Source organism: Psammomys obesus, unplaced genomic scaffold (assembly GCF_907164565.1).
Source record: "Psammomys obesus unplaced genomic scaffold, mPsaObe1.curated_primary_1811, whole genome shotgun sequence".
NCBI lineage: Eukaryota > Metazoa > Chordata > Mammalia > Rodentia > Muridae > Psammomys > Psammomys obesus.
The window spans coordinates 8,232,904-8,246,862 of NW_026596040.1; the positions used below are offsets into that span (position 1 = coordinate 8,232,904).

General features: G+C 41.8%; 1 pseudogene; it reads right to left on the reverse strand.

Annotated features, from left to right (window-relative positions):
- Positions 1–4,479: 4,479 nt before the first annotated feature.
- On the reverse strand, positions 4,480–6,068 carry LOC129687873 (protein RER1-like; annotated as a pseudogene).
- Between the last annotated feature and the right edge of the window lie 7,891 nt (positions 6,069–13,959).

A 13,959-nucleotide genomic window follows, 5' to 3' on the forward strand; every position in this document is an offset into this window, starting at 1 on the left:
CAGGTCCTCCTGAACATGTTAAGAGACAGTTTTCTGGGTCCAGCCATCTCAGGAACAAGTTCCATCTTGCTGGCAGGGTCAAAACTGAACTCATATTCCCAGGCCCTGCAACCAACTCCTATCCTGTTTCTTCAGGTGTTTCATGTTTTTCTGTTAATAAAGGATGTAAAGGGGGAAGTTGCCATTATCTGTTATCTAAATTAATGAACACAGGTTGTAAATGTGCTAGCTGTCTTGATTTAAATCTTGTCCACTTCTTTGTTTCCTTATCATACTAAATTTCCAGGCCAAAGTCCAAGAGAGGATGTGAGTACAGAGAGCTGAGTCTTGAAACCAGGTGACCTGGAAAGGCCGGGTCACCCACGTTTACTTCCTTGCTCAACCCCTTGTGTCAAAATATGACTGGACAATGCAACAACCCACCCTGCTCCCCTCACTTTGTGCCATCCTTTAAACATGTACAATATCCCTTCAGGGACTCGTTCAGGTCTGAACTGGCCACTTCCCTGTGCAAGCAGAAAATAATGCTTGCATTTTAAGCTTCTGTCTCTGAAGTGAGATTTCTCCGCTTCCACCCAGAACCCAACAAAAGAGCATGTATGAACAGGAGGGAAACAAACATGGAGGTGCTCCATGAAACTGCAAAACAGTTACACGTACATGTGTTTTCTACCCAGAAAGAAAATGAAAAATGCATTTTATTGGTAAACCCACACTGCAAACCCACCACTGCAGTACTGCATGGCTGAACTCACTGCTGTAATACTGCGTGCCTAAACCTGCTAATGCAGTACTGTGGAACTAAGAACTGTGTGCAGTCCACTCCTAGAAGCACACTTGAGCAGAGAAGATTGCTTTCCAGAAATCACTGGGAAATCAATACTTAATTAAGTCTGGATCAGCTCAAGAATGTGCTTTGGTTCTCAGGCTTCTAGTTCACCCCTTCTGTCAGAACCAACACCACTTTCTGACTCTGAGATACAACTTACTAGAAGGTCAAAGTGTCCAAGAGCCAAAATGGTGTTTTTTGGTACAGCAATACTGGGCAAGTTATAAGAAGGAGCTTCAGTCAACTTGGTGAAAAGTTCTTACATGTGCTCAGAAACATGGAATAACCAGACCTGCTAGGGAAAAGGAAAACTCAAGGCATAATAAATGTGAACAGGAACTATAGGAAAAAGAAATAAAAATCTATGGGCTCCCAAAGAATAATTCAAATTATTATCCTAGTAATTGAATATTTCTGTAACAGCAAAATTAAGAATTGCAGATAATTGTTGTCATTCTGTATTTATCTAGATAAATGCTTTGTTTGTTTGTTTGTTTGTTTGTTTGTTTTGGTCCCAGGAATTGAACCTAAAGCCTTGTACATGGTAAGTGCATGCTCTACCATTGATTGACTCCCCTTGCTCCAAGTATATAAAATTTTAACTAGTAAGCAGAAAGTAAAAATAATAGCCATGTTTTAAGAAAACACAAAATCCTTGAAGCCTGTTTGAATAATTCTTTTAAAGACTAGCTTTGAAAATTGTTAAAAATATGAAGAGGGGATTAAAAAGGTACTTTGGTGCTCTGCTCAAGGACATAAAGAGTGCTTCCAGAAAGTCGTGGTGCTAACAATTATGAATGCCACATGTCCATCACCACACTTGATCCCCAGGGTCCTCGTTATTTGCTGTGGTTTCTAGCCATTACCTTGTTAAGAAAAAGTACTGAATTTTTAATTCAGTGTTAGCCCTTACTCTCAAGAGAAGCCCATCCTGGCATATCAGCCTTCATCATTCCACAGAAGGAAAATAAGGCCAGGGGAAATGTACAGATGAAGATAGGGGTGGGCTTTACTTGCTAGGAACTTGAGAAGGGGCAGCAACTGTGTTTATTATCCATTTTCTAAATAGCATCCAATTCAGCAAGAACAATAACTCAGTGAGCCACTTGCTCTTATTATCTGTCTTCCCAGTATGAAAACAGAAGGCTCCTGCCTCAAGCCCCCAGTTTCTGTTTTGGGAAGAGATGGCGGAGGGGTGCTGGTAAAGGGGAGGGTATTCAAATCCCAGACTGGCTTCTAACCTCGCTTCTATTGGGGTCAACCTAATTTCACACGTGGCCTATATATCCTGGTGCTCAAGTTAATTTGTAAGATTGCCCTACATTTTTCTTTAGAGGGCAACTATTTGAAGACACCTCGTCATCAGGGCACAAACATCTTTTCTCAGCAAGGCCTGTTTCTGCTAATTAAGGAAGACTGAACGCAGGAAGAAGCCAGGAGGGCAGTCTCTGACTCACTCTGTGGTTTGATCTGTGCAAATGGACCATGGGGATTCAAAGGAAGAGAGAAGATAAAAAAGGCTGGCATCACTGTTGGGCTTGTTAGGAAACATCTAAACATGGATTCTGTCTGACCTAGAAATGAGGTTTCCACAACCAAAATGTGTTCAGTCATCTAAAACAAGGCTTTCTCTTTTCTCTCCCAAAGTGTCTTCAAACCACAAAAACCTCAACTCTTCCAGAACACCTCCTCCCCTTGGCAGAGAAGGGACAGAGCTGTCTAATTTTGGGTCTAACAGTTGGCATGCAATTAAAATTATATTTATATGGGCCTTGGAGAAGAATAATTTATTTATGGGCAAATTAAGATCATTACAATACAAACATGCTCCCACAGATTAGCTCTGCTCCCCCAGGGACTGTGAGAACTCTGCCATCTTTTACAACATGGAGCTTATTGTCTAAAAACAAGCAAAACATCAGGCACCTCTGCTGTCTAAAACTGGATCTGGAGTCTACTTTTCAACATTTGTCCCAAACGCTGCAGCATTTTAGCATCTGTAATAATTCAGGCAATGATTCTGGTAATGATTTCCCTTTTCCTGAAAAGCCAGGAAATTATACTGATGCTAAAGTTCAGAGTTCAGAGTATTTTTGCTTTTGTTAGTTTTTGGAGTTGTTTTTTGTTTTTTGTTTTTGTTTTTTCCCTGTCAGAGATGTAGATGAGTCTACATAATGGTTTATTTTGTGTCATGGATTTTTCTAAAATAGGCTAGAGGAAAGCATGCCTTATGTTTAAATGAGGAACAACACAAAACAAAAATTGTTCACAGTAAGGCCCTGTTATCCAATGAGATTAGTGCTGTGCCCATATTTCTATCTACCTTAAGCTTCTTTAACAGTTTCTCAACCTAATCAGATTATTTCTCCATCCCTAACACAGTGACTTTATACAAAGCAAATAAAATGCACAAAAGTTTGTGCTGATCCCAACTACTTAAAAAAAAAAAAAAAAGAAAACATATCTTACCAGGCAGTGTTGGCACAGTCTTTAATCTCAGCACTCAGAAGGCAGAAGCAGGGAGATCTCTTGTGAGTTCAAGGCCAGCCTTGTCTACAGAGCTAGCTCCAGGACAGCCAGAGCTACACAAAGAAACCCTGTCTTGAAAAAGCAAAACCCAAAAACAAATAAACAAAAATGACAAGCCCATGTCTCCTGTAACCTTAGTGGCCACAGCATTGCTCACTTCAACTTATTTTTATGGGATGGTGTTGTAAAAAACTCTACATCCTACAACTACAATTTAGTCTTGTAACTTTCTTTTCTTCATTCTGTTATTCTCAAGTTGAATGTTTTCAATTGGAGTGACCTGTTACCACGCTCTGTGGGTAATTCTGTGTCTAATTTTACTGGCCCACACAGTCAGCGGGTCCTGGCATAGGTACTCAACGCATAATTTCTAAAACAGGCACTGCCACCATCAAGTCCACTCAGCTTGAGGAGCAATGGATAATGATAATGACCCCTTAGCATCCATCCTAAATGTCCAGCCAGGCGCACTTAACCCAGGCTTCTCATCATTGCAGCACCCACGTAGGTTTCGTGCTGTTTAAGATACACAGATTCACTCATTTGTGTATTGCTTAGGGATTATCTAAGTCATTGCTTTATTCCCAACATCGAGAAGAGGGCCTGCTATATAACAGGGATTCACTAAATGCATGACTAATGACTTCTGGGATCTCAAAAGTTTTAGGCTCAGTGAAGGACTCCAATAGGAAGTAGATGGTAAATAGCCTAGACTTGGGGAGCCACATGATGACTGCCAGGACTACGGAAGTCACTGCTGTAGCAAGAAAGCCATCACAGACAACAGGTGCATGAGTGAGCATGGTGTGTAGACACAGCCATGGCCATGCGAGGTAGTCTGTTGCCCGCTTCCAGATCATTGCTTCTCCAGGTGATTCTATGGAGAAGTTTTACCAAGGGAGATCAAAGGAAAATAAAATAACTTATTGAGTTTTTTTTTTTTTGTAAAGTTAGTATTTTTCAACTTAAAGACCACCTTTTCCACCTTTTCCCTCCTTTTCTGAGTGTGTCTTCCTTGGTTCCCCCTACCCCTCCAATCAACCAATTTATGTGAAGAAAAAGGCATTGTTACAGTGGCTCTAAACCATTCTTGAATATGTGTGAGACACTCAGCCCAGCTTCTAACTAGGAAATGTCTTACCCACATCCTCCTTCCTTTGTATCCCCTCTTTCTGTGTGTGAATGGTAAGTACTGATATTTAATTATGTGCTTTATTTGCTGCTTCATTGTGATACAGAAAAGTATGATGAAGTACCTCATCAGGACTGGCCAACACACTGGGATGTTAAAAACCTCAAAAAAGGTACAGACCATAGCCACAAGTATGCCTTTTGTTAGCTGCATGCCAAATTTTGAATTCTGGAAGCCTTTGAATGAAGGGAAGAAACTCCTCATTCTGTTTGGTTGGTAAAGGATCCACTTTGGGAGAACAGGAAGCTATGAAAAGGTTTAGATGGTAAATTCCCAAGGCATAGGTTACAATGTACCAAACTTGTAGGCACAAGGTTATTGAGTAATTCAAATGCTGACTTCTATACCCCCATATCTGGTTGTTCTGAGAATCTCCTGTCTCAATGTTGTGTAAACACTGCTCCCCAAATGATGCCTGATATGCCAATAAAGCAGCTTATGGCCAATCACTGAGCAGGGGAGAAAACAGGCCTGGACTTCCTGCCAGCTAGGGGAGGAGGAACTAGAGGAGAAAGAGGGGATTTAGCAGAGAGGTCCAGGAAACAGCCAGAGAGAGGAACACAGCATGGAAAGCTACAAAGCACAAGTATCTCTGGGATGCACAACTGGGGGAGGGGAAGCCAAATTAGCTTAGAACATTAAGAATAGAGTTAAGACAGATGCTGAGAGTCATAGCCAATCTTTGGGCCGAGTGCAGGGAATCTTGTGAAAGAAGGGGGAGATAGTAAGACCTGGAGAGGACAGGAGCTCCATGAGAAGAGCAACAGATCCAAAAAGTGTGGGCACAGGGGTCTTTTCTGAGACTGATACTCCTGCCAAGGACCACTCATGGAGATGGCCTGGAACCCCTGCACAGAGGTAGCCTGTGGCAGTTCAGTTTCCAAGTGGGTTCATAGTAATGGGGACAGGGACTGTCTCTGACAGGAACTGATTGGCTTGCTCTTTGATCACCTCCCACTGAGGGGGGAACAGCCTTACCAGGCCACAGAGGAAGACATTGCAGTCACTCCTGATGAGACCTGATAGACTAGGATCAGAGGGAAGGGGAGAAGGACCTCCCTTATCTGTGGACTGGGAGAGGGGCATGGGTAGGAAAAATGGAGGGAAGGTGGGATTGGGAGGGGAGGAGGGAGGGAGCTATAAGGGGGATACAAAGTGAATAAACTGTAATAAAAATAAAAATAATTAAAAAAAGAATAGAGTTAAAAGCGTTCAGTTCTTGTGCTATGAAGCTTGTTAAAATCATATAACAGAGTCTCAATTATTTGCCAGGTTAAGGGAGAAACTGAGTTTTATAAAACACAGTTCTATAAAAATAACTGCAATACAACCTTATAACAGGTAAATTCTAATCATGTAGACAAAACTCAGGTCCGATATCACAACCCACTAGACAGCTGTGTAGGGAGTAGACCTGTCCAGCCAGGACTGATAAATCTGTCCAAGCCCTGTGAAAAATATGTACACCGCTGAGTGTTTCAAATGGACAGAGTCTCCATTGCTGGCCCCTTCAGACATTCTGTAACTCACAGCTCTCCTGCAGCCACTATCTCCCCAACAGCTTCTGAAGGAGGATGGTGGGCAGGGCAGCCACCAGAGCTAAGCTCAGGATCTGGAAGCTGCACAGGCCCTCCCATTCCATCCTGTGGCATTGCTTTTTTTTTTTTTTTTTTTTTTTTTTTAATTGTTGTTTTTGAGACAAAGTCTCACTATGTAGGGCTGGCCAACATAGAACTTCACATAGACCAGGCTGGCCTCCAACACACATAGATCTGCCTGCTTCTTCTGGGATTCAAGGTCTGTGCTACCACACGTCATTTGAGAGTATTTCCTTATTGTAGGGAGTGGAAGCCCTGAGTGCGTTAAGGCTTGATTGTGTGTGGGGGTGTGTGCTGGTGATAGGAGCTAGCCATATCAAGGGCCATAGACCCACAGGAAAATAGCAAAGCCTCCCCCACCCTCCAGTAGGTTCAGTGGGATGGCAAAGCCTTCCTCTGGTCTGTGTACAGATGTTGACAGTGTGCCCAGAAAATGTCTACCATAACGTTCTCCTCCAGGATATTTACAGCATGAAGACAGCTGCTTTGCAGATTGCTCTTATTGAGATAATCTGAACCTGCCCTCTTGGTTCAGCTATATGACATGGTGCTGGCTAAGTTTTATACCAACTTGACACAGCTAGTCATCTGAAAGCATGGACTCTAAGAAAATGCCTCCATAAGATTGGGCTACATGCATGCCTATAGAACATTTTTGTAATTAGTGATTGATGGGGTAGGGCCCTGCCCATTTCGGGTTGTACTACCCCTGGGCTGGTGGTACTGGGTTCTATAAGAAAGCAGGCTGAGCAAGCCACAAAGAGTGAGCCGATAAGCAACACTCCCACCCATGGCCTTTGATTCAGGTCCTGCCCTGTGAGTTCCTGCCCTCACTGCTTTTGATGATGAACTGTTATATGTGAGAACTGTTATATGATGAACTGTGAGCAAAATAAACCTTTTCTTCCTTAAGTTGTTTTCTTTTTTCTTTTGTGTTTTTGAGACAAGTTTTCTCTGTGCAACAGCCATGGCTGGCCTTGAACCAACTTTGTAGACCAGGCTGGCCTTGAATTCACAGAGATCTGCCTGCCTCTACCTCCTGTGTGCTGGAATTAAGGGCATGCACCACCATGCCCAGTCCAAGTTGCTTTTGGTCATGGTGTTTTAACATAGAAATAGAAACCCATAATCATAAAACATGGCTCCTGTTTATCTGTATGAAATAACCTCACATCCATGTTCAACTGTGTACAATAAACATGCTGAGCTTCCAGGGTGCCAAGGCATCTCTATCAGAGAGCCCAAACAACCTGATTCCAGCTTTTCGGTATGTCTGGATGTCTGTGTATCTGTCTATGCTTCATTCCCTCCATACACCATCCAGTTAGGTCTCTCCCTGGAACAGTGCTGGAGGTAGCACTTTGGCTAAATTAGAGTAATATTGAATTGATTTTGTGTTATGATCCTTTTTTGAGAAGCAAAATGTTAACTTTTGTAAAATTCAAACAGCTGAGAACCAGCATGCCTCTAGCCCATACATGTACTGCAGGCCAGTTACATGTGCAGTCAAGGGTACCTTTTCTGTCTAGGGAAAGAATGAAAAGACTCTCTGCCTTGCCTGCTGAGCAAAATCCTGACCAGGTCCCATGTCCTCCACACCTCCCCATCCCACCATTGCAGCCAGTGCTTCCCTGAACTCCAGTCATTCCTCCTCCACAGACTGCGCAGCTGAGGCCTGGCACAGAACCTGCCTGCCAAGGAGTGGGAAAGCGCATACTTAGCTCACCGGTCAGCCTGGGTTTTTGGTGCTCATGCTCAGAAACAGGCAGCATCTTCCAGGAAGAGCTGAGGCCCCTTGAGCTTCGGCTCTAGGGAAAGGGAATTTTAGCCGTGACTTTGCAGCTTAACTACTTTTTTTTTTTTTTTTTGAGAAAAAGCAGTGTCTGAAAAAAAGGACATTTGCAGCCTATTAGTGAAAACAGAGAAGTAAGAAATTGTGATAAATATACAGTTTAGAAAACCTTCCTGATCAATGCACATGGTAAGAAATAAGCAGGCAAAAAACAAAACAACAAAAACCCATCATTCAAATAACTGAGAAGCCATTATTTTGTCCACTTTCAAACAGATCCTTAAACCCCAAATTCAGTAGAATATGGTCAAGATTATCTTAAGGGATGAGGGCTACATAGGTACCTTGAAAATTTGAAGAATGTCAATGTCGCCACTTGTTCCAGTTTCCTAAGATTTTCTTAAAGTATCCACTTACCTATTGAGCATCATTTCTAAGAGACAAAAGCTGTAACACAATTGTACCAGAATTTTGCCTTACTCTGAGAGTTGTTGCTGTGAAGTTTCCACCATCAAGAGAGCGAGGAAACGACAGAATTTCAGCAGTGGCCATGTCTATATAATAGGATTGAAATGGTGCTCATTCTTTTCATATATACTCATATGCATACACATATACATTCACACGTGTGTGTCTACTATATCTATGATAACCCCTTTTAAAAAGGATACAACTTACTTCCAAATATGCCCATATATAGATAGAATTCATTTATCATTACTCCTTCATTGTATATTTATAGTTTATATAGTAACAGGGCAGTTTTTAAAATGAGTCTATTTGATATTTTATTCCTTTCTCATAAAGCTGACCGCCGAGTGGATAATATTTACTAACAAATGATGCTCAAATACTCCCCAAAGCTGAAGGATTCTTGGAAATATTTAAGAAAAGAGAGTGTTCATTCTCTGAAAAAGGAAATGTGGCCACCTTGTAGATATAAAGTTTGGTTTTCTGTGAGGGAAGAGGGAATTGGCTAAAGTTGAAGAGAGTTCACTGTATTACAAGGAAAGAAAACACACGTGCACACAGTGGCTATTGTTTGCTGAAAATCTGAGTTCATCCATGTCCCCAATTTCTTAAAAAAATCCAAATGACCAAAAATATGTATTTATGTAACCAGTTCTCTCCTTGACTAAAAATACATTTAAAAGTCATAGCCACTGAATTTTCTAATAAAATGTTCGAGCATTTGCAACATCAAATGTCTTAGTCCACTGTCAATGCTAGCAAAAATACCATAGACCTAATAGAAGAATAACCAAAATATATTTCTCGTGGGTTCTCTAGGCTGGAGGTCTAGCCACTGATGGGTTGGTAAGTCCTGAGGGCCCATGACTTAGTTCACAGACTACTGTCCTCTACCTGTTCCCTGACAGGTGAATGGAGTTCTCTGGGGGTCTGTCTCAAAAGAGAATCAAAGATCTACCTGCCTCTGCCTCTCAAGTACTAGGAGTAAATCACTACTCTTAGCACCAATTTGATTCCTTAGTGCCTCCTCTATAGAGTTCTGAAACCTCCTTCTCAGCCAACATTAAAGACACTATCTGTGGTGACTTCCATAATATAAGTTTTATTCAGAAACTCATTTTTTTAAATTTTTTTAATTCTTTATTACACTTTATTCACTTTCTATCCCCCCTGTGGTTCCCTCCCTCCTCCCATCCCAATCCCCCCCTCCCTCCACCCTCTGCAGGCATGCCCCTCCCCAAGTCCACTGATAGGGGAGGTCTTCTCAGAAACTCATCTTTAAGCAGTCTTGTTCATCAATGTCTGGTTTACGCTTACTCACAATCTCATTAAAATGTTAGCATTAGGACAAAACTGAGTTTAGTGGTTACAGAGTATTAAGGGAAATGTCACCAAGGGATGGAATTAGAACCAATGAGTGTGGTCATTCCAAATTAAGTGTCCCAGGGCAGAATGAAGCCGATATTTGCATAGGTGTTTGGAACTGGGCCACAGCCCTCTCTCCTCATATCTATTTGTGTCTACTGACCTAAATGGAGGGCAGGACAGGAATGCATCAGCAGTTAGGTTCAGACATATACAGGCTGGCAATCTTCAGAGCTCTGACAGAAGCCAAGTAATGGGCTCACAGGGCTTCTAGCATCATTTGGAAACAACCTGGTAAATCATGTAACAAGGCTTCCTTATCATCTAAGTGGTTTCTGAAGAATATTTAAATCCATCCTGACCCAATTGTACCCTTTAGGCATAGGGCTAATAAAACTGCCCCAAATTGCAGAGTGCTCTAGAATCCACCCCCCTTTGTTTTGGTTTTGGTTTTGTTGAGAGAGGTTTTTCTGTGTAGCCTTGGCTGTCCTGGACTCACTCATAGACCAGGCTGGCCTCCAACTCACAGAGACCCCTGCCTCTGCCCCCCTAAGTGCTGGGATTAAAGGTGTGCACCACCTCGACCAATCAGAATCCATGTTAATTAAACTTTTTCTTTTACTTGTATTTATTACTTTATATGTGGTATGAGGGACTTGAATATACTAGGCTTTACTACCACTGAGCTAAATCACCAACAGGACTCACTTTATGTTTGAGACAGGGTCTCATATATCTCAGACTGGTCTTGAATTCACTATGTAGAAGAGGGTGGCCTTGAACTCCTGATCCTTCTATCTCTACTTCCTGAGTGCTAGAGTAATATATATATATTTATTTCAATTATACAAAACAGTAAGTCCCCTAGAACTGGAAATATCTAAGCAGAATATAGACAATATACATATAGGGTCCTAGGCTTTCTACTTACAAAGGTGCCACTCTGCCACCACCTTTGTTCAGTTCACATGCATATGACAGAGTGTTAAGACCAAAGCAAAAGTTGAGAGGTCTCTTTAAAGCATTTAGCCAGTTTAAGGGTGCCTGTTTGTGGAAAGAATGAAGAAGAGACAATAGTGCTCAACCATGTCACTCCTATGCTCAGCACACTAGGTTTCTAGCTCAGAAGGACCTCCTTCCAGGGTCTCAGAGTTACTGCGGGCACCCTGGGTCTCTCTGAGCATACACTCTGCCTTTCTCCTGCTGTTCTTCCCACTGTTTCTGGAAAGCCAAGCCAAGCCAAGCCTCGATGTCTTCATCCTTGCTGAACCCTCCACAGAAACCATTCTGTCCTCAAACCTCTTACATGACATTCATGTATCAGTTTCTTTAGTTTTTTAATTTTAAATCTTTTAAAAAACATTTAATTAAAACTTTCCACACAATATATTTTGATCATATTCTTTTCCCTCCTCCTCTTCTTCCTAGGTCCTTCCCACCTCCCTACCCACCCGATCAGCTTCATGTTCTTTTTCTCTCAAAGAGAAAACAAAAACAAACAAACAAACAAAAAAACAAACAAAAAGTACACAAACAAAACACAGTCTGTTTTGTCTTGGCCAACTACTCCTGGGCCCGAGGCCGCACTGGAGCCTGGTTCCATTGGTAAAAACTGACTTTTCCTTTCCTCACAGCAATCAAATGCCAGTAGCTCCTCATAGGATGGGATTTCACGTCTACCCCCCTTCTCCATGCTGACCTTTTGTCTGGTTTGAACCTGTGCAGGTCTTGTGTGTGCTGCCACCATCTCTGTTGTTGTGAACATCTTCGTTGTTCTGAAGACACTGCCTCCCTGAAGTCATCTACCTCCCACTTCTGGCTCTTAGACTCTCCCTGCCTCCTCTTGCAGGAAGAGCCTTGGTGGGAAGAGTTTGATAGAGTCATCCCATTTAGGGCTGAGTGCTCCAAGGTCTCTCACCATCAGTACATTGTATTGTTGTAGGTCTCTGTTAATTACCATGGAACTACAAGAAGCTGCTTCTCTGCTGAGGTTGAGTGATGTATTCATTTATAGACAGCAGTATGTCATTAGGGGTCATTTTACTGCTGTGCTCTTTAGACGAATAATAGTACAGTTTTCCCCTAGGACCTATAACGTACCTAGTCTCAGGTTGTTGGACATTTCAGCAATGTCAGGTATGGGTTCTATCTCATGGAGTGGGCCTTCAATCTAACCAAGGTCATGTCTCACTTCTAACTTCACCTCCTCTGAGAGACTCTCCTAACTATACTGCCTATTCCTAAGCCCTTCCCTTCCATCCTCTAATGTTGCTTTGATTTCTTCATAATGCTTACTGCTGGCTTGCACCAAATTGCTTCCCAATGGAGTTCTAACACTAATTTTGTCAGTCTGGACTTTGGGCCCACCTGCAGAGATGAGGCCTTCAGTCAATGCCAAAGGAAGCTGCTGCCTCATCCCTGGTTAGCCCAGAAAGCAAGGACAAAAAAACAAAAACAAAAACAAACAAAACACCACACAGGTCTCCTGGAGTGCCTGTGGAGTCTAGGCCTGAAGCAGCTATGCACACTGCATGAGGGCACAGTGGACGGAGAGTATATCTGTTTAGAAAGCTGCCACACCAAGGGGAAATGTAGGCTAGATCACCTTCCTCTGCAACCAGGTACCTCAAAGTAAGGAATGCAGAAGGGGCTGACAGTGGAAATCCTTAGTAAAGAGATTGGTCAGGGTATTATGGATCCTGATAACTACCTGTCATTTAAAAAAAAAAGCTTGAGACAAGTGGCTGAAGTGCAAGGGTTGACTAATATATTTCTTAAGAACTGTCTTCCAACTGCAACTCAATGCTGTCTCAGCAATTATACCAACACCTGACTTTTTATATAGAATACTTCTCACACTTTACTAGTACCTTGCTTATGATGTGTTAAGTACACATTGACTCCCCAACACCCTTTCTGCATGACTAGGTTGCATAAGTAAATCACCTTCCTACTCTTCCTGTCTTTTATGTCATTTACAAATTAAGTTGTTCTTCACTTTGGTGGCATTATCTTTTGTCTACTTCTTGTGACTATCATCTTTAAATTGTATGTAGATCCTTCATTTCAATTGAGACAGCATCATGGAAGTAACAGGCTTACCTTGCAGAGAGATACATTTTAAAAATAAAAGAGGAGCTAAAAATCTTTTCTTTCTCGCAACTTTCAGAATAAGTCCTCCTCATTTCCCACATGTTAGATGCTTGGATAAGTCTTATTCATGCCCTGACAAGCAACCATGTCTTATGTCCTATTCCTCTCAAGGTGCTTTATAAGTCTTATCTAGGATTTTATAAGTTCTCTTAACAGAGACTTACAGAACAGAATGACAATGGATCATGAGCAAATGCAAAACCAAAAAAGAACAGTGCAAGTTGAATGTGGACTTTTAAGAAACTGGCTAAGAACCTGTTGCCTTAAAACCCTATATAAAGGCAGCTTGGCGCATGAGAATATCATTGCTTCCAGTGAGCAGCAGCAGCACAGAAAGTCTCTTCGCAAAAGTTATGAGAACTGGTGTGTAACCTCTCTCCAAATACACAGATGCTCTATGTAATCACCCTGAAGCCACAGCTAGAATTAAATACTCAGCACAGGAGTCTGCTCTGCCATCCTTCTACTTAAACACAGTTTTTTATTAAGAACAGAACTTTAATGAAAAAGATAATTGTTTCTGGTCTCCATTTGTAAGCAATAGGAACTAACTCCTGCTAACCTACCAGGAAAAGGGAAGCAGTTTTCAGGAGAAGTGCAGTCAGTAATAACTTGCTGGGAAATGGCTGAAGAATGAAGGTGCCGAAGGACCAGGCATCTGAGATAGGGGAACCAACAGTAGTCTCAATTGTCGTTGCCAGATTTTGGATGCATCGACCATTTTACTAATGTTCATGTTAAACTCAGATTTCAATCCCAAGACTTGTATATCTGATTGTTTTAGCACAGTCAATTCAGGCAAGACAATCCAACTAAGGCTCTAGCCATACCTCCCAGACAGAATCAGGAAGCTGTTATCATAGGAAGAAAGCAAATGATCCTGGATGATGGTTGGGGTTGGGGATGGATAAACATCCTCATTATCAGGTGGCTTCTATCTTCACTATATATCTTATATATTCATTTCATAACCCTGATAGTACATAATTATGTAATTAACACAAAATTAATTATGTTAACAAAATTGTTT